The sequence below is a fragment of the Vitis riparia genome, chromosome 4 (assembly GCF_004353265.1).
Source record: "Vitis riparia cultivar Riparia Gloire de Montpellier isolate 1030 chromosome 4, EGFV_Vit.rip_1.0, whole genome shotgun sequence".
Lineage (NCBI taxonomy): Eukaryota > Viridiplantae > Streptophyta > Magnoliopsida > Vitales > Vitaceae > Vitis > Vitis riparia.
Genome location: NC_048434.1, coordinates 8,738,329 through 8,758,569, shown reverse-complemented (window position 1 = coordinate 8,758,569; position 20,241 = coordinate 8,738,329). Strand labels below are relative to the sequence as shown.

General features: G+C 35.3%; 1 pseudogene; it reads left to right on the top strand.

Annotated features, from left to right (window-relative positions):
• The first annotated feature begins 875 nt into the window (after nt 1–875).
• Nucleotides 876–11,266, top strand: LOC117912273 (annotated as a pseudogene).
• Nucleotides 11,267–20,241: the final 8,975 nt, after the last annotated feature.

The window sequence follows — 20,241 nt, the reverse complement described above, 5'->3', positions numbered from 1 at the left end:
TACACATTTAGGTTCATATTTTTAAGTAAGAATACAACTTCGATGAGATGTAAATCAATTCATATTAAATCCATCTATTAATACATCTAGTCTTAAATACAACATGATCAAGTTCAGGAAAGGAATTTCCAAGTCATATCAAATCCACATACAACTTGAGTTGTTATGGGTTAGAAATAAAAAGAGTAAATGAAATAATTATTTTAATACCATAAAATATAAATTATATTACAAAGTAAGAAGTTAAAAACTAAATATCTCTCAAAACATAGAATATATCATTAGCTAGTAATTTAATATGAATAACAACCACAAACTCAAGTTTCAACATTTATAGGTACTTTATTAATTAAGCTAAAATGTTAAGCTGCTACACCAATATAGTTCAAAAAATAAAAAAGGGCTTATAATTTTATCCTTAATTCCTTCTATATTTTCATATTTTAAATATACAATGAATAATAAAATTTGTAAAAAATAAATGAATAGTAATGTATAGATTCTGATTTTAAAAATAATATAAATAATAACCATCTAGATAAATAATATAATGCTAAATTTTAAAAATTATGTATTTTCAAAGACGATAATATATTAATTAAAATTATAAAATAATGATTCTAATATTTTAATAAATCTCTAAATTGTATATATATATATATATATATATATATATATATATTAAATAAGCAGTAAAATCATGGAAAAATGATAACTACTAATAATATTTTATTCAAAATTAATTATAGAATAAATATAATTATTTTAAAAAAAATTATGTGAATATACGTACATTTAATAGGACATACAGTTTCCTTGCATCCTGCGATCAAGAGAGAAAAGTCCAGTCGGGTCTCCTTCTCAGATTGACTGCAGAGTAGTCCTACTTCCAGCTGGCTTCTGCTTTCAAAATTCAAAATTCTAAGTCCTATAAATAATCCCTTAATTTCTCTCCAATATTATGACTACCATAGCTTCCAACAAGTTCGAAGATGAGAAGGAACCTTACCCAACTCCTTATCTCTCTCTTGTTCTTTCTCTTTCTCACGATTTTCTTCATAGAAAAGGGCATGGCACAGAACACAACAATCCCAGTTAAAGTGGGAGTGGTTCTGGACTTGGATACATGGGTTGGGAAGATGGGGTTGAGCTGCATCTCCATGGCCCTCTCAGACTTCTATGCCTCTCATGGCCACTACAAAACCAGGGTGGTTACAAAAATCAGAGATTCCAAAAGAGATGTTGTTGGTGCAGCTGCAGCAGGTACTATCCCTTAGATCTTCTTCTTTAAGTGTTAAACTCATCAGTCTAAATAATTTTAGAAGTCAAGCCATTTGGGTTTCGAGGAAGTTTGCTGGTCTTATCTCTCTTAGAACTAATAAACTTAATTGGGAGCAGTTTAACTAGCACAGTAAAAGATATTTGCTTTCAGTATTCTCTCAGGAAAGCGCAAGAATACTCTAAAATATTAGAGTTTATTTTTATATTTCCTCAATATTTTCGTAACCGGTACATAAATAAGAAAAGTTATTGATTTACTGATAATATTATAAATATATAATGAATATATTATTAAAATTAAAAGTAATTATAAAATTTTAATATATATATATATATATAAAATTAAAAATAATAATATTTATTTTTCATATTTAATATTATAAAAATAAATATAAATATTTTAATATTTTAAATTTATTAAATGAGTGGTTATAGCCCATCCACGAGCTGATGGTCCATGGCTCAAATCCCAAATTCTAAGAATTTTGGATTTTTCAACAACTCCATATCTTTCATTCTTGTCAATCATAATTGCCACAAGGCCCACAACAGAGCCACTCCTTGACTTTGAGTTGGGCTTCCACCCCTCCACTGTGGGCTAGGCTTTTGTTGAGAGAAAAAAACAAGTTTGGCCAACCTAGAACTGATAGCATATTTCACCAGCTCAATGGTCTGTCTGTTTCAAGGTCGGCTCAACGGGTACTCCAATCTAAAGGTTGAACCAAGCTTCCATCAATAGTTTGATATCTGATTTTCAAAACATTGTTTATATCAACTTAGAGTGATCCAAAAAAAAAAAAATATTGAAAATTTAGAACCCACAAGATATATCTTGGGGAAATTAAGAAAATATCTCGACGAGAACAGATATGACCGAGAATTATTGCAAAAGAGTCTCAATTAATTGTGCCATGTTTATTTGTTTCAACTAGATAACATATCTTGGGGAAATGACCAAGAGGTTCTCATATTCACCACATGATATTTAAGGGGTAGCAAACAGTGTTAAAAAACTATAATGGTGTCGATTTTGATGTTATTTGTGAACATAAGTCGAAAACGATATGAAATTAGTGGAATTAGGTTAACGGTGAGTGCTCGTTTTCATATTCGTGCTGATTTATAGATTTTAATTTTCTTTTAATGAGAGTTTTATTAATAAATTATAATAACTGTATTATACTTTTGGCAAATTATTTTAAAAAATAAGCTAACATATAATTAGGATAAATTTAAATTTTAAAATAATTTAAATAAATCTTAATTGTGTTAAGGTGGGTGATAACTGGGATTAAATGGATTATTGATGTTATTTTTGTGAAATTGATAGACTTCTAACCCAAATGGCCCTATCTTATTAAATGAATTGCAAGTTGTATCTTGTTGAGCATACAATAAATGGGTCATCTTCATCTTAAATTATAATATCATATCATATTTTATTATTATATTAGACAAAAAATATGATAAACAAGGTTTTGTACCCTATTTGTGTAACGATTCATATCCAACTGAGTAAATATTATTTGTTTTAGGCCCATAAAATGACTTTAAAATGTGTCTATGTGGTTAAGAAACTCATACATATACAACGCTAAAAACTTTCTCCTTTACTCAATATGGGATATCACAAACAACCCCTTAACATGAGATTACAAGGCCAAAAGGACAAACACCCCTCTTGGTCTAAAATGGACAATATATATATAATTGGTTGCAGTTACCGTTTGATTGCTCACTGTAGTGTAGAAATTTATTAATTCATTTAAATGCTTGTTTATCGTTTGAACATGCATGCTCCTGAACTCAGCTGTTGACCTCTGCAAAATGAGGAATGGAGTTGTTACGTTTGATTGCTCACTGTAGTGTAGAAATTTATTAATTCATTTAAATGCTTGTTTATCGTTTGAACATGCATGCTCCTGAACTCAGCTGTTGACCTCTTGCAAAATGAGGAAGTGGAAGCCATAATAGGGCCGGGATCATCGATGCAGGCCAACTTCATGATCGGTCTTGGAAGCAAAGCTCGGGTGCCCATCATTTCATTTTCTGCAACAAGTCCCTCTCTTTCTTCGCTTCAGAGTCAATATTTTATCCGAGCTACCCTAAATGACTCAGCTCAAGTACCGGCAATAAGGCAATAGTCCAGGCCTTTGGATGGAGAGAAGTTGTGCTTATTTACGTTGACAACGAGTATGGCAATGGAGTCATACCGTCTCTGACTAGTGCCTTGCTGGAGGTGGACGCCCATGTGACCTACTGGAGCCCCATTCATCCATCAGTAACTGACGATCATCTTGTTGAAGAACTTCACAAGTTGATGAGGATGCCAACTAGAGTTTTCATTGTGCATATGCTTACGCCTCTTGGCTACCGGCTTTTTACCAAAGCAAATGAGGCCGGAATGATGGAAGAAGGCTATGTTTGGATACTAACTGATGGGATAACTGACTTCTTGAGTACTTTGAACGCTTCAGCTATTGATTCGATGCAAGGGGTGTTGGGCGTCAAGCCCCATGTTCCAAGTGAAAATACTCGAGCACTGATTTAGCAAAAAGAAGAATCTGTTTCTATTCATGCTTCAGTTACAGTAGACCAATGGCTATATATATATATTACAGTGTAACTAACCTAACCATCTAACCATCTATTGAATCACCTAACCATTCTCTAACTAACCATAACAGCATCTGTTAGAGAGGAGAGGAATCAGCTGCTGGTGCGGGTGCTTGTCTATCATCCCCCCGCAAGCTGACAGGTCTCGGGACAACAGAGAGACGAGTACGAGCGGCTGAGAACTGACAGCTTGGAACATGTTTAGTAAAGACATCTGCCAACTGGTCGGTAGAAGGAACATATTGAATCAAAAGCTCTTTGCGAAGGACCTTATCACGGACAAAGTGAAGATCAATCTCTATGTGCTTGGAGCGGGCATGGAAGACAGAGTTAGCTGCAAGAGCAGCAGCACTAATATTGTCACACCAGATCAGAGGAGTGTCCGGTTGAGGAATGCACAATTCTTTGAGCAGAAATTGAACCCAGGAGACCTCAGCGGCGAGAAAAGCAAGTGCCCGGTACTCCGATTCTGCACTACTACAAGAGACGACACGTTGCTTAGTGGAGGACCATGAGATGAGATTGGTGCCAAAAAAAAGACAAAAGCCACTGGTGCTTCTTCTATCATCGGGACATGAAGCCCAATCCGCATCTGTATAGCCTTGAAGAGACCAAGATGGTGAGGCATGGATAGAAAGACCATGAGTAGCAGTACCTTTGAGATAGCGAAGTATGCGTTTAGCAGCTTGCAGATGAGAAGTGGTAGGATGAGCCATGTATTGACAAGCTCGATTTACTGCAAATGAGATTTCTGGTCTTATAAGAGTGATGTACTGAAGAGCACCCACAAGACTACGATAGTGAGTAGCATCAAGAGCAGATAAAGGTTCTCCATCTGCTACTGATAATAATTTTCCCAAAGCACCAGGTGTGCTAGCAGATTTGGCCCCAAGAAGATCAGCACGCTCAAGTAGCTGATGTATGTAGCGTTGTTGATTGAGATGAAGAACATGAGGAAGCCGAGTGACTTCAATGCCAAGGAAGTAGCTAATATCCCAAGGTCTCGAAGAGCAAAATGAGAGCTAAGCTGAGAAATGATATGATGGACCTGTGGTGGATTGCTGCCAGTAATGAGAATATCATCCACATAGATTAAGAGGATGACAATATCAGATGCAGAGTGGAAATAAAATAAAGATGCATCAGCCCTTGAGCATTGGAATCCCAACTGTAAGAGAAAGGAGCTGAGCTTGTGGAACCAGGCTCGAGGCGCTTGTTTAAGACCATAGAGAGCCTTCTGTAGATGACAAACATGAGTGGGGCAAGAGCTATCTTCAAAGCCTGGAGGTTGCATCATGAACACCTGTTCTTTAAGATCTCCATTTAAAAAAGCATTGTGTACATCTAGTTGTTTAATAGGCCAGTTGGAAGAGACAGCAATGGAGAGAACAAGCCTGATAGTGCAAGGCTTCACAACTGGACTGAATGTCTCAAAAAAATCAATGCCATAGGTTTGATGAAAACCTTGGGCAACCAGCCGAGCTTTGTACCTGTCAATGCTGCCATCAGGTTTATGTTTGAGTTTGAAGACCCATTTACACCCAATAATTTTGGCATTAGACGGAGGTGGCACCAAAGACCAAGTTTGATTCTTCAATAGAGCTTGATATTCCTGTTCCATAGCAAGCTTCCAATTGGAGTCTTGAAGAGCCTGTTTGATAGTTCGTGGCTCAGCCATAAGTGAGGTAAGATAGGTCTTCTTCTTACAAATACCAGATTTGGATCTGGTAATCATAGGATGGCTAGGAATTGGAGCTGTGGAGTCCTGGAGGGAAGCAGTAGAAATCTCAGCTGTTTCATCCACAAATGGCACCTGAATGAGCGGGGGTAAAGACAAGGAGCTGGCTGGAGGTGATGTGGGGACTGGTTCAGATGGGATAGCTGGAGGAGAGCTGGTTGTAGAGGGGAAGAGAACAGGAGATGGAGGAAAAGGAAATGCTGGAGTGACAGGAAAATCAGCTGATTGGTGGGAAGGAGAAGTCAATGTCTGAAATGGAAATGTAGTCTCTGCAAAGACTACATGCTAGAGATATAGACTCTGCCAGTTGTAGGATTAAGGCAAAAATAACCCTTATGAAATGTTGCATAACCAAGAAAGATACAGGGTATGGACCGTGGCTGAAATTTGTTGGAGTTGAGATGTCTGAGGTGTGGATAACAAAGACAACCAAAGACTTTGAAATGGAAATAATCAGGTGGGTGTTTGTAAAGAAGAGAAATGGGGAGCTGTAATTGAGCAAAGGAGATGGCATGCAATTGATAAGGGTAACTGCTGTAGTGAAAGCATAGGACCAAAATTTGGATGGAAGGGCAGCTGTGTAAAGAAGAGTGAGCCCGGTTTCTACAACATGGCGCATCTTGCGTTCGACCCGGCCATTTTGTTCAGGTGTATAAGGGCAAGAAAATCTATGGAGTATACCATGAAGAGATAGAAATCTGGTGAGGGTAGTGAACTCTCCACCATGATCTGTTTGAAGACATTTAATGGTGGTCTGAAATTGGTTTTCAACAAGAGTTTTAAATTGAACAAAAGTGGAATGAACCTGGTCCTTGGTAGGGAGTAAATATAACCATACAAACCTAGAGTAATCATCCATGAGCAACAAAAATACCGGGCACCTGTGGAGGAAGGAACAGGTGCTGGTCCCCACAAGTCTGCATGGATGAGTTCAAGAGGAGAGGAGGCCCGGGAAGTGGACAAAGAGAAAGGAATTTTGTGACTTTTGGCACAACAACAAGCATTGCAAACATCAATTGTTTTATTTGAGTTATATGAGATATACATGTATGAAAAATTTTCTGAAGTATTATAGCAGAAGGGTGGCCAACTCGTTGATGCCACAACATAGTAGTAGGCTGAGTTTTTGTGAGAAACACTTGATGTTTAGAACTGGCAGTAGGTGAGCTGATAGATGAGGTAGGAAATTTGTAGAGTCCACGTTCAAGTTGGCCTTGGAGAAGAGTCACTTTGGTATCCTTGTCCTTGACAAAAACGAAGAAGGATGAAATTCAAGAATGGTATTATTATCAGTACAGAATTTTGACACACTGATGAGATTTGAAGTGAGTTGTGGAACATGAAGCACATTATGTAAGACAAAGGGTTTAGCAGAAGTGTGGAGAAAGGAATGACCAACTTGGGTTATGGGTAGGGACTTACCATTTCCAACCATCACAGAGTCAGTACCATTGTATGGAGTACCATTGTGGATATTAGCAGCCGTGTGGGAGAGATGGTGAGTGGCGCCTGAATCCAGAAACCAGGAGTCCATTGATGCTGGGGAAGGTGCTGCTATCATGGCTTGAGCAGGAGGAGTGGGACCAGTTTGAGAGGTTGATGAGGCTGGTGCATGTGGCCCTTGATAATTCACATCAAATCTGTGATAACAAGAGAGGACCATGTGCCCAAACTTGCCACATAACTGACATTGTGGTCGGTTATTTGTCCGGGATCGATTATTGTTGAACCGATTAGGGCGATATCCTTGAGGATGTTGCTGTCGTGAATCTGGAAGAGTGTCAGGTCGTGGGTTGGCATGAATGGCTGAGGTGGTTTCCCTTGAGAGGGTTTGTTGGACTGTGACCTTCGTGGTCTGTTATGAGTTGCAATATTGGCAATGAGGAGGTCTTCTTCAGCAGCTGTGGTTTGAAGATGCAGCCTCTGTTCATGAGTCAGAAGGATGCTATGTACCGCATGAAGTTGAAGGTCATCATCTCTAGCTGTGAGAGAAGCCACGATGGGGTTGTATTCAGCCCCTAATCCACTTAGTAATTGAAGGATTTGATCCTTTTCTGGCACTGGTTCTCCAATAGCTGCTAGACTATCGGAGATGTGTTTGAGTTTTTGGATGTATTCCATCATGCTAAGAGGGCCTTTTTGGTTGTTTGAAAAGCAAGTCTCAGCTGCATTGTTCTTGCTTTGGTGGAAGCAGAGAAGCTTCGTTGGAGGGCTGTCCATGCTTCATGGGATGTTCGTAGCCCAACAATTTGTCCCATAACATCTGGGGTGAGAGAGGAGTAGATCCAACTCAGGATCATACTATCATATCTCCTCCAAACCAGAAAATCTGGGTTCACTTCTCCGGTGGATATTATTTTTGGAGGACATGGTGTCTGACCTTCAATATGGTCCTCAAATCCATTGGCATATATCACATTTTCCATTTGTGTATGCCAAAGGATGTAATTATCTCTATCTAGTTTGATAGGAAGAGGATGATTCAGCATGCTCATGTTCAGGGTAGAGGTTACCTGAGAAGAGACAATCTCCGGCGTGGTTTGTGTTGATGAAGCCATCGGAAACTAGGTACTGTATGTTCTTGAAGCTTTCTTGAGGTGAGTAAGAAAAGCAAAAGATAATCTGCAGATGATGTATATCAGAAGAAAGTTGCAGCAGAAAGAGTTGTTGGAGATTTCTTGATTGTCTTGCCGGGGAGAGAAATCAGAAAAAGAAAATTCAGGAGCCTATGGCTCTGATACCATGAAAATACTCGAGCACTGATTTAGCAAAAAGAAGAATCTGTTTCTATTCATGCTTCAGTTACAGTAGACCAATGGCTATATATATATATTACAGTGTAACTAACCTAACCATCTAACCATCTATTGAATCACCTAACCATTCTCTAACTAACCATAACAGCATCTGTTAGAGAGGAGAGGAATCAGCTGCTGGTGCGGGTGCTTGTCTATCACCAAGAACCAAAAAGCTTGAAAGTTTTAAAATCAGATGGAAAAAGAAAATACAAGAAGAATATCCAACCAATGAAATCTCTGAGCTGAATATTTTTGGACTCTGGGCCTACGATGCTGCTTGTGCACTAGCCATGGCAGTTGAAAAACTTGGCCCGGGAAACTTCAGCCTCCAAAAGACTAACATTTCCAGAGATTCAACCGGTTTTGAGAGTATTAGAGTTTCCCCAGTTGGTCCAGATATTCTCCATTCACTATTAAGTACTCGATTTAGAGGCCTCAGCGGAGATTTTCAAATTGGAGATGGGCAACTACGCACATTAGCTTTCCAGATAGTTAATGTGATTGGTGAAGGGGAAAGAGGGGTTGGATTTTGGACACCAGAGAATGGAATTGTAAGAAGATCGAATTCTACTTCTAAGGCCAATCTAAGAGCCATTACATGGCCAGGAGAATCTCCTTTTGTTCCTAAAGGTTGGGTGCTTCCTACCAACGGAAAGAAGTTGAAGATAGGAGTTCCAGTGAAGGAGGGTTTCAGTGAATTTGTGAAGGTGACGCGAGATCCTATCACTAATACAACAAAGGTCACTGGCTACTGCATTGCTATCTTCGATGCCGTAATGGCAACATTACCATATGCTGTTCCTTACGAATACGTTCCCTTTGAGACACCTGATGGAAATGCTGCTGGTAACTACGATGAATTGATATCTCAAGTATATTTTCAGGTCAGCCATACTCTTTAGATTCCCTAATACATAATAATTTTCATTCAACTATGGTCATCAACTGTCAAATAGAGGGAAACTGCCATCCTTTTACAATGAAATATCTCATCAATTTTACCAGTACTATTATCATGAACAGAAGTATGACACTGTGGTGGGAGATACTACTATTCTAGCGAACAGGTCCTTGTATGTAGACTTCACACTACCTTACACCGAGTCTGGCGTATCAATGATCGTGCCCATCATGGATAACGGAAGTAAAAGTGCATGGGTCTTTCTGAAGCCATTAACTTGGGACCTTTGGGTGACAAGCGCTTGTTTCTTTGTCTTCATTGGCTTTGTGATTTGGACTCTTGAACATCGAATAAATGAAGATTTCAGAGGGCCTCGTTCACATCAAGTTGGCACAATCTTCTGGTTCTCCTTCTCAACATTGGTGTTTGCTCAGAGTAATTTCTCTTCCACCTCCTTGAATTTAAATGCACAATATATATATATATATATATATATATATATATATATATAAATGCCAATTAGATTTTGGAATTTTATAATAAGATTGGAAAACATAACTGAACCAATTCCTTCAATTTTGGAAAACACTCCATACGTAATTTCTCTTAAAATTGATGTTTTCTTATTGATTTTCTTTTGCATTCTAAATTAATTAAATCATATTTATAGGGGAGAGAATTGTCAGCAACTTGGCTCGGTTCGTGATGATCATATGGTTTTTTGTGGTGTTGATTCTTACTCAAAGTTACACGGCTAGCTTCACTTCGATGCTAACGGTTCAACAGCTCAAACCCACTATAACTGACATAAACGAGCTCATAAGAACGGGGCAACGCGTGGGCTACCAAAATGGCTCCTTCATTTTTGCATTTTTAAAACAGATGAAATTCGATGAATCAAACCTTGTGAAATATGATTCTCCTGAACAATTGGATGGATTATTTTCAAATGGGAGCCGAAAAGGTGGCATTGCTGCTGCATTTGATGAAATCCCTTACATGAAGCTTTTCCTAGCAAAATATTGCTCCAGATATACTGCGGTTCAGCCAACGTACAAGTTCGATGGTTTTGGATTTGTAAGTCTCTCACATCTAAATTTGTACAAAATGTCTTGTGCTGGTTTCTCATTTTTCCTTCTTTCTTTCGTTTCCTTTTTTTTTTTTTTTTTTTGTTTTTCTTTAAATTTCAGGTCTTCCCAAAGCATTCGCCTCTGGTATCTGACGTTTCAATGCGAATCTTAAATTTGACTGAGGGAGATCAAATGGCGAAATTTGAGAAAGCATGGTTTGAGCAGAATTCGAGTTGCCTAGGGCTCAACAGCTCGCATTCTTCAGACAGCATCGGAGTCGATAGTTTTTGGGGACTATTCCTTATTGCTGGAGTGGCTTCATCTGCAGCTCTCATCATATGCATGGTCACTTTCCTCTATGAAAATAGAGATGCTTTAGTACAATTGGACCCCCCAACTCCAGTATGGAGAAAAATTAAAGCCTTGGCAACCCGCTTTGATAACAAGGACCTCAGCTCCCATACTTTCAGAAAAAGTGAAATGGGAGAGAGCAGTGGCATCAATGGCATGGATGCAGTGACTGCCTCTCCAGCCACAAACTACCCGCCGAGTCCATCAAGCCTTTCAGTCCAAACACACAGTAATTTTGCTTTCTCCAGACCTGCTTCCGAATATGGTGATCCAATGAGTCCAAATGGGCAGACATCTCCTGAGACAACATTTGGTATCGAGCTTGCCAATTCAAATCAAGAGCCGAAAGGAGTACCATGACTCTGGCCCAATTCAGTTGACGTGTTGAATTTAGGTCAACTCCATGTGCATCTTATAAAGGATCTGTGCCTGTATGACTTAACGTAGATGATCATATTCATATATTCGTAGCCCAATTATTATTACTATTATTATTATTATTTTCCCAGAATTTTGGTTTTTTAGTGCCCCCATGCTATAATCCCAAGCTATGACACTGCCACAGACAATTTAAAATATCTTACATTTATATTAAAAAAAAAAAAAAAAAAAAAAAACTATTGAAGAGAGCCCCCATGCTATAATCCCAAGCTATGACACTCCTCTTTTGACCCGGCCCAAAAGTTATGGCCGAAGATTTATTTATTAAGCCCAAAAAGATCGCCCCCATAATCCAATTAAAATTTATTGCCAAGATAGCTTCGAAAATTTTATAAATTTTCAAACGATGGAAACAACCCTATCAAAAATCATCCCTCACATATGACGAACTCTTTCATGTACAAGTAAGGAAGAAAAAAGATTCAGTTTTTGCCCTTTTCCTTTATCTTTTTTCAAACCAAGTGGAAATGATTCTCTTTTCAAACAAAAGTTTTTTTTATGATAGATACAGATGAGCCTGTGCCCAAAGACGAAGTTTGTTGTTTCCTCAAAGTCTCATATTAATTTTTTATTTTGAGTACTGTGTATATATAAGATGGATAAGTAGAAATATAGGTTTAAGACAATCTATAAAATGAGAGTCTCTTATTGAAGGAAATCTGAGATGAATCTATCAGTTTATTCCACTGAGAAAATGTCAACCATGCATGCAATTACGCCAACTAAGAAACATAGCAAAATTAAGAAAAATGAGGGGGAAAAGGACCTTTTTGTGTTGAACATTTTCTAGTAAAAAATCCTTGATATATAAATTTCTTTGAATGCTTTTTATACAAATTTTAATCAAATTTGAAACATTTTTTTAACCAATTCTTTGGTAGTTTATTCAATTATTTATCATAACTAATGTCTAAAATTAATTAATTTGCTAAGTGATACTATGGTATCCCTTTCCCTCCCTTAACAAAATTTCATAAACTTGGCGTACAGATGATATAAGATATTTTGAGAGAACTAAAAGAGCTTTCTATGTTTAAATTAACTTGGAAATTTGTAGGGGTGAACCCTAAATTAATAATAGCAAAAGGACACTAATAAGGTTGAAAAAAAAATTACTTGCATTCCTTTTTTATTATTTTTTTTCCCTTTTGTCTCATTATTTTCTTTTTTCTTTTTTTTACATAAATTTCATTAATCAATTGTAATTGCTGAGATGGAATTTTTACCTCTAGTACCTAAGAAGCTAGCTGCTTGTATCATTCAAATACCAAAATGAAGTTAAAATAATAGCAATAATCAGAAGTATTTCTCTTTCAAAAGAAAAAAAGTATTAAAAGAAAGAGCATATGAACAATGATCGGTGCTACTTGTGTTTGTAGACAATGACCTCCTTAGTCCAAATCAAGTGAATTCTACCATTTGAAAGTCGTATAGAAGTTTACTTTTAATCAATGGATTAAGTAAAGTCTACATTAAAAGTTATTTTATACTTTGTCACGTTGAGTTATGTTTTGTTTAATTAATAGAGATGACTTTAGAGATGAAACCAAATTAAAAAAGACAACTTGATTAAAAAAAAAAAAAAAAACAAAACAAAGTCACTTCTTATGCTTGACTATCTTCTTCACATTAGGATTAGTGAATTGAATTAATGTAATTTGAAACTTCTTATATATCTTGATTCTTGAAACTACTTATAGAGAGGTAAATAAGAAGTCTTAAGTTTTAAACCCAAAATTTTTATTTTTCTTTTCTTATTTATAAATTTTTGTAATGAATATGTGATAATCAAATATCAAAATAAAATTCAATCATACATGCCCATGTGATGTACATGGAAAGCCACCTATAGAATCTACTAGAAACTCTATAAATGTAAATTTCATGCATTTAATTGATCATAGAACAAATCCATTAAATCTAAAAGAATAAGTACAGAGATTTACCTAGATTAGATGCTTCTCCCAATCATCTTGCAATGATCAACACCTACATCGTCTTCACATCCACGATACTATACCTCATAGCCCTTAGTGAACTCTTCAAAATTTTCAAGGATGTGGTCAGCACATTATTAATATACGGAAGAATAATGATAATAACAATTTAAGGTGTGTGTTTGTTTTAACATGATAAGGTATATTTATATGAAGAAACCCTAATAGAATAGGTTGATGATGATATATGGCTACCCTACGAATGAAAATGATAATTTTAAAAATAAAAAATATTTATTCTCACAAAAAATTACATCATTCAGAATTGATGGATTATTTGCACTAAGGAACAACCATGAAGATGAATTCTATCCTTACATTCCTTCCATTGGCGAAGATCCAGTGTGTGGGCAAGCATCAACCGCATAGTGTAAGGATAATCTTTAAAGATATTGATTTTTTTTGGATGCAGATAAGACACAGGAAGTTGACCTGTTGTGTTAGGCAGCAATAAAATTCGTGAATTTGACGGAATTTAAGGCAGTCACCTATGTCCTGTAAAAAAATCGATCATCCTTTTCAATCCGATCTTGGATTAAACTGACCCAGCAAGCTTTTCGAAAATTCATTAGAACAAATTTCTCCATTTTCCGTAACGCTTTAAGCTAAGAAGATATTTTTATAGTAGGAAATGGCTTTTTGCAATAACATTTTATTTCATAGGAAAACAATTTTTCAGTGATGAGTTGTTGTTCATAGCAAATAGATGGCATTTAACAGTCACATACATTTGTAGTAAATAATTTTTTTTTAAAAAAATCAAAATCACTTTTATGTAGGATATATATATATCTTTCTAGTAAACTGGTTATTTATAATTTTTGGGCCCAAAGTTTATATTATTGTAAAAAAAATAAATTTTAATTATTATATTTCTTGGGGCAAGTATGTTCTTATAATATTTTGCAATTTAATAACTTACATTATTAATACAAAAAAGTTAATGGCATTCACTAATTTGTTCCGTAACAATATGAGAAAAAATAAACTATGGAATAACAATATGGAAAAAAATAAATTATGGAACAAGTAAATATAAGTAGCATTTTTTGCATTATATTTATCTAAGACAAATCTAAATTTGGTGACTTATTTTACATAATAAAATGATTTTTCCCATTTAGCCACACCTAACAAAATAAAAGTTTTTGATAGCAAAAATGTAGAAACATTTTACATTTAACTATTTAAATATAAAAATTAAATCAATCACTTAAAAAAATATATTTTAATTAAATTTTCAAAATCTAAATTAAATTTTAATATTTAGAAACCTTTGGATTCAAGTTTATTTTTGACAAATTTGGAAATATCCAAATCTTAGTTATCATTTTCTGTTGCACATTCTAAATCCTATTTAGTTTTTTTTTTTAAATGTTATTTTTCCGTTGTGAATAGGATTTAGAAAGCCTTAGGAAGATTTTCATGCACCAAAAATTTTCATGCACATAACTTAATCTTGGATAGGGAATGGAGAGTTATGGGGTTCCTTACAACATCAATCGTCATGAACACTCGAGCACCAAAAATTTTCCAAGGGTGTTGGATGCAGCTTTTGGCATGCTAGATACATAGCTCGATTAGTTGAGCCGTTGGATGCACCATTCTATTAGTTGAGCTATTGGATGCAGTTTCCAATGCTTAAGTCCAGTATTGCTCAATTGGTCAAGATGCTCAATCACTAATCCAATCGCTCAAGCATTCCTGTAGATTCCTAGAATCCAAGAGTTGTTCTTTACACTTTAAGTGGTTGTTTTTCTCCAAAGTTTCCAACTTTCTAGCAAGATACTATGCATAGACCTCTTGTGTCTTGTCGAATTGCAAGGTGAAGGGATATGCTAAGTAATTTGCAGAAGGTATCTTCTCAACCAATATATCACCCTTTTGAACTATCTCATGAATCAACTCGTATTTTCTCTTTATGTGTTTTCTAGTGGTTTCTTAGTTCTTTAGACTGTGTTATAGCCCCATTATTGTCATAAAAAAGTATCATGAGTTATATAACCAAAGGAATGACCCCTAGTTCCATAAGGAACTTCCTAAGCTAAACGACTTCCTTTGCTGTTTTAGAAATTGCAATGTACTCAACTTCTATAGTGGAGTCAATAATGCAAGATTGTTTCACACTCCTTCAACTAACAATCGCACTACCAAAAGTAAAAACAAAACTGGATGTAGACCGATGAGAATCCTTATCAAACTGAAAGTTTGAATTTGTATATCCTTTGGGTACTAACTCGTCACTTTGGAATATAAGCATATAATCCCCCGTTCTCCTAAGATACTTAAGTATATGATTGACAATTTTGTTCAATGTTTTGGACCTGGATTAGACTGATATCTACTTACCATACCCACTACAAAGCAAATATCTAGCCCAGTATATAGCATTGCATTCATAAGGCTACCCACTATGGAGGTATTAGGTACTGCTTTCATGTGCTCTTTCTTCTTAGATGTCTTAGAATACTAATCCTGAGAAAGAAGAATTTCATGCCTAAAAGGTAACAAACCTTTCTTGGAATCCTACATCACATACTTGACCAAATGCTTATTTATGAAGCAACTTATCTTCCCTTGCCTCAACATGAATACTCATCATCTTTGCTCAACCATTCTTCCTTGATCTTCTTATATTTATACTGTCTTAAATTGAATGTACATCATTGTGTTAATTGAAATGCTTATAGCTATAGTACAAATACATTTTTTTTTTTATATTTTGAAATCCATGGTTGTGGGCAATGGTGTTGTCATGACCCAAAATTTTGGGCAACCCAAAATTTCGTCCATGACCCTAGGTAAAAGGTTTGACCCTAAGGGTTCCTCCTAATTTATGCTGGCAATCAACCAAAACTCTCTGAATTTTTTTTTTCTACACATAAATCACACTATAACTCTCTCGAACTTACAATCCAATTTATCAATATACCAACCACTACTCAAGAGCAACAAGATATAATAATGATCATTAAAGTCTATAAATAATAGTTCATAGTTGAGCAAATTAATCAGAATAAAGTCTCATTACAAATATATAACTTCAAAGTTTGCTAATACAAGTTCCAAAATAAACCAACATAACAAATACACTATAATCCATTAGGCGGCTCCAAAATCTCCTGAGGCATCCTAAAGCCCTTCCTGCCTTATTTGTGGATCCTCAAGAGTTACATCTGCATCTAAAAAGATATAAGAAGGAAAGGTGAGCATTCCACATTGCTCAATAGGGTGCCTTACACCTAAGGGGTTAATTGAGATTACTAAGTTTCAAGTGAACACAAAAGAAACATTCCATCATAATTGATCAACCCACATATTTTAATTTCTATAATTATAACAATTCAACAATTTTCAACACTTAAATAAAAATGCATGTGGCTATGTGACACACAGTCATACAATGCACTGTCATTTTCAGGCTTTCAGTGTACTGTACCCAAATACACTCCTAATTCGGAGTCTTTTCGGGATAGATTTTTGGGTTTTTCACCCTAGGGATCTTACTCCCTTCTTAATTCGCCTCACACAGGCCTTTATTTTTCATTACTATTGTATTTTCTTTCTTTTTCAATTTCATGCACTTTTCACAATTTTTATTTTTCATTCACACAACCATGATGCAAATGAAATGCAATGATATTAATTATACTCATTCACAAATATCACAAATATCAAATAAAATTCCAACTAGTCCAAATCTCATTGAAATTACAATTATACCAAAATTCCAAAATTTTCCAACAACCCCAATAATTCCAATAGTCAAATATAATTATTTTCTCCACAATAAAATTACCAAGAACAACCAAATAAATTTCGAATAATTTAAACCTCAATTAAACATAATTTATACCAAAATTTCATAATTTTTCCATAACACCAATAATTCCAATAATCAAATATAATTATTTTCTATAATTAAACACTTCTATTATCACACAAAAATCCCAAGGAAAATTCCTAAATCACCCAAAAAACTTTCACACATCATAAATATTACTTATTTACCTTCCAACAACGAGATTTATAATTTATTTTTTTAAAGAAAAGTGCATCAAATAAAAGTTTTAGGATTAAGATTTCCTACCACGGATCTAACAATCTGACTGTTGAAAATGAAATCAGCCACCGTAGAAATATTCCTCGCATCGAGTAAAACTTTCCCTCAAAATTTAATGCCAAAATAAGCTCCTTTGGCTGTCAAAACGGTTGGCCAAAGGTGGATGGCGTTGTTGCTCTCCCCTGCACCCAAGAGCCTCTGCCACTCCACTTCCTTTTTTTTACTCTCCTTTTTCTTTTTCATTTCTTATTCATTTTGCTTTTAAACCCCACAACCACTAAGTGGCCCACAACCCAACACCAATAAAAAAGCCTTAATACTATTTGATTTCTTTTGTTTTTCTTTTTCAATTCATTTTACTTTCTTTTCTTAATTAATTTTTCATTCCATTTCATTTTCATTTTTTTAAAACAACACACAAAATAAATTATTAAACACCATCCCAAAAATTTAAATTTTCTTAAATTTATTATTAAGCAATTTAATTTAATTTTTTTATTAATTAGTTCTAGTTAATTTTAATTAATTTATTTTTCATTTTTCATTTTCGCTTTTTTTTTTTTTGAAAATTTTCAATTTCTACGACCCTAAGAAATTTTCTACCATAAAGCTAACGTGGTACAAAAATTCAACTTGCTTAATTAACTAATTAAATATTTCAAATTCTACCAATCCAAAATTGACACGTGTTCTCCAATTATTATTATTATTATTTTTACTTTTCAACCACCATTCAGTAGAAGACTTTTCAAACTAGAAATTATAACATGGCCTAAAATACCCAGTTATTACAGGTGCTGTCAACATAAAGTAAACAAGAAAAACAAATTGATCAATTATTCAATTTTAAGCGGTATTGTTTGCTCCTGATTTATATTAGCAAATTCATATTCAAATAATATATGTTGAGACATCGGTCGATTTGGATTGATTGGATCACAATGTCCAGACAAAGGTGTTCCTTGTTCTTTGAAGAAAGCAAAATTGTTGTGTGTTGGGATCAAAAGGCTTGGTGGACTTAGAGGGAAGTTGGTGTAGTTGGCAAGGTTGTAACTGCATACATGGCCTTGATGCCCTTTGTCTGGAAGTTTATCACTTTTTCTGAAGGTATGGGATCTGAGATCTTTGTCATCAAAGCGTGTTGCCATGGCTTTAATTTTTCTCCATATGGAAGATGGGGGATTCAAGTTTATTAAAGTGTCTTTATTTTCATAAAGGAATGTGGTGATGCATGTAATGAGAGCTACGAATGAAGCGACTCCAGCAACGAGGAATAGGTCCCAAAAGCTATTAAGGCTGATGTTGTTTGAAGAAACTAAGCTGATGAGCTCTGGACAATTGGGTGTTTTCCCAAACCATGCCTTCTCAAGTTGTAGCATTTTAGTTCCCTCTGTCACGTTTAAGACTTCCCTTGAAACATCAGCTACAAGGGGTGAACCCTTTGGAAACACCTGAAAAATGATCAAAAATAAGAAACCTCGGTATAAAATTTATACAAGTATGTGTGTTATGAGAGAGTACTTACAAATCCAAACCCATCAAACTTGTATGTTGGTCCAACTACAGTGTATTTGGAACAATATTTTGCAAGGAAAAGTTTTATATAAGGGATTTCATCAAATGCGGTAGCAATTCCACCTTTTAAACTGTTGTTTGAAAACAATTCATCCAGTTCTTCTGAAGACTCATAGATCACAAGCTTGGACTCATCAATTAATTCATCCATTCTGTCAAGAATTCACGAACAAAAGAGCCCCTTTTGGTAACCAACATGCTCCCCTTTCTTTAACAGCTCGTTTATATCAGTGATAGTTGGGTTGAGTTGTTGAACTGTTAACATTAAAGTCAAGCTAGCTGTGTAACTTTGAGTAAGAATCATCACCACAAAAAAACCATATTATCACCATGAACCGAGCCAAGTTACTCACAATTCCCCCCTCTGTTAACATAATTTAAGAATGAGAGAAAATAAACTCCAGAAAATCAATATAAAGTCAAATACAAATAATTTTTGAAACGTTAAAATTATCTTGAAATTACTTGCATATTATATGGGATGTCCATATATTAATAGAGGTTACAATCATGGGAAACAAGCAAGCAGGCCATACTAGAAATTAGTTTCTATTGTGTTTGAGATGTGCTCGATATGCTTTATATTTGAATATTACATGAGTAGATAAATTGCTAGATAAAATTCAAGGAAGTGGAAGAGAAATTACTCTGAGCAAACACCAATGTTGAGAATGAAAACAAGAAGATAGTGCCAACTTGATGCGAACGAGGCCCCCTAAAATCCTTATTTACTCGATGTTCAAGAATCAAAATCACAAAGCCAATGAATACAAAGAAACAAACGCTTGTCACCCAAAGGTCCCAAGTAAGTGGCTTCAAGAAAACCCATGCATTTTTTCTTCTTCTATCTATAATGGGCATGATCATTGACACCTCAGATTCTATGTAAGGTAAAGTCTACATACAAGAACGAAAGGAAAAACAGAGAGAAAAGAAGAGAGAAAGGAAAAACACATCTCATTGCCCAAATTTCATCAAAGAGCTGATCCTGCTTCATTTGTGGTCCGATCGAGTTGAAATTTGGAGGAGAGGTTCGAAACTCGAGTAGCTACAATCTGAATGGTGGAGATCAAATTTTTAGCTTGGGAACTGGTGTTACTGCATGTGAATAGTAACAACGTGTTTTTGGGTATTGTTTCTCCAATTTTTTTTTTTTTTTTTTTGCCAAGAGAGATTATATAATCCAAGGATATATGTGCTCTTGATGTATTTTGGTAGCCTCTAGAGATTATTCTAGAGAAGACAAGTGTAACCCATTATTGTTGATAGTGGAAGTTTGAACTGGACTAGGTCCCGTGGTTTTTCCCTTCGCATTGGGGGGTTTTCCACGTAAAAATTCTAGTATCTGATTTATTTTTCCGTTGCATGAGTTTATTTATTTATTGATTGTAGTTGCTATTACCTATTGAA